Raw genomic sequence first — 1,789 nt, forward strand, 5'->3', positions numbered from 1 at the left:
TACACGTTTTTTAGGTCGGGGATTTCTGAGCTTGTCTCAGGCCCTTATAACAGGCCTCCCTCTCAGGTTGTGCATCTTCTCATTCATAAAAAGTCCAACCCCTGGGAGGCTTTAATGCCAAGTTATAGGCTCTTAAAATATCTATAGCTAAATCTAGATAGATAAATATAGATATACTGACATTTACATCCATCTATCTGTCTTTATCCATATCCCTAGCTAGCTGGCTAGAGAGAGAATCTTTAACTATAGCTATTAAAAAGAACACGTCCCACCCACAGCACTCTGAATATAACCCTAACACAGGACTGATCATGATACAGTAATTGCTCACTTACAGTAATTGCTCATTCGCCTCTCTCCTAAGATCCCTGAAAGTGTCTTCTTTTTATCCCTGGCACCTACCACGGTACCTGGCACATGGCAGGAATTCCCTAAAAGTCTGTTGAATGAACTAACGAATAAAAAAGTGTATGAATTGATATAATACTAGAGATCCGAGTGTCAAGATACAGATGTAGAGCAAGACGTGGAGTTTAGCTTTGTTTGGGGTGGAGAGGGGTCAAGGAAGGGTCGAAGATGGGCAAGTAAGGCTTCAGAGTACAGACGATGCCTGAGTAAAGTACTGAAGGGTGAACCTGTATTTGTGCCACGGAAAAGAGGAGAGAGATGGGGGAGAGTAACCCAGGCAGGTAGTGACAACATCATTTAAAGGATTCCCTAGGTGGTTCTAGGGCTGGTTTTACCCTCGCTCCCTTGAATTAAAAGTTCCATAAATGCAGCACTTTTCAGAGAGATGCAAGATGTGAATGGACAGTGGACTGAACTAGGAATGGGAAGGCCAGGGAGATCAGGGCACGCTGGCTCTGTCTTATTGATTCCATTCACAGATGAGAACGCTGAGGCTCAGAGGCAAAGCTCACACTTGGAAGAAAGCCATGGCACTTACCCCGTGTCGATATGCCCACATACCATAACATTCACCCTTTTAAATTGTAGAATTTAATGGCTTTCAGTATATTTACTGAGTCCTGGGATCCATACTATCTAACTTCATTCAGAACATTTTCATCTCCCCAAAAAGAAATTTCTTATCCTTTAACAGCCACACACACACCCGTTTTCCCCCTTATCCCAGCCCTTGGCAACCACTCATCTACTGGATTTGCCTGTTCTGGACAGAAATGTCCATATATATATATATAGAAGCATACAATCAATACGTGTCCTTTTATACCTGGCTTCTTTCACTTACAATAATGTTTTCAAGGCTCTTCAATACTGTAGCATGAGATAAGTTTGCCAATTGATAGATTGACCCGTGATGGTTAAATTCATTCATTCCACAAATATTTACTGAACGCCTACTGTGCGCCAGTAGTGGGGGCGTAGCCAGGGATAAAAGATGACAATAAACCCTGCCCTGAAGAGTTTCTACTAGGGGGAGAGACCATAAGCCAATGAATAAGAAAATGATTTAGAATATAAGATAGTAGGAGCTAAAGTGAGGTGTAAAGCTGAAGTAGCCTAAAGAGAGGATGTGACTTTAAATAGAGGGGACGGCGAAGGCCTCACCCTAGGGTGAACGCAGGGGACATTCGAGCTAAGACTAAAAGGAGGTGAAGGAGCAAAGATGCCTTCACAGCGCCCCATCCAGCACTCAACTTCGGGACACCTATCAGTTCCCCAGGGCCCGAACCTCGCCTGTCCCGTCCGCGCCGTATCTCCGCTCCTGGCACAGTGGGTGACACCCAGCGGGCATTTCGCGCGGCGTGACTGCGGCGGCCCC

The sequence above is a fragment of the Pteropus alecto genome, unplaced genomic scaffold (genome assembly GCF_000325575.1).
Source record: "Pteropus alecto unplaced genomic scaffold, ASM32557v1 scaffold7, whole genome shotgun sequence".
Taxonomy (NCBI): Eukaryota; Metazoa; Chordata; class Mammalia; order Chiroptera; family Pteropodidae; genus Pteropus; species Pteropus alecto.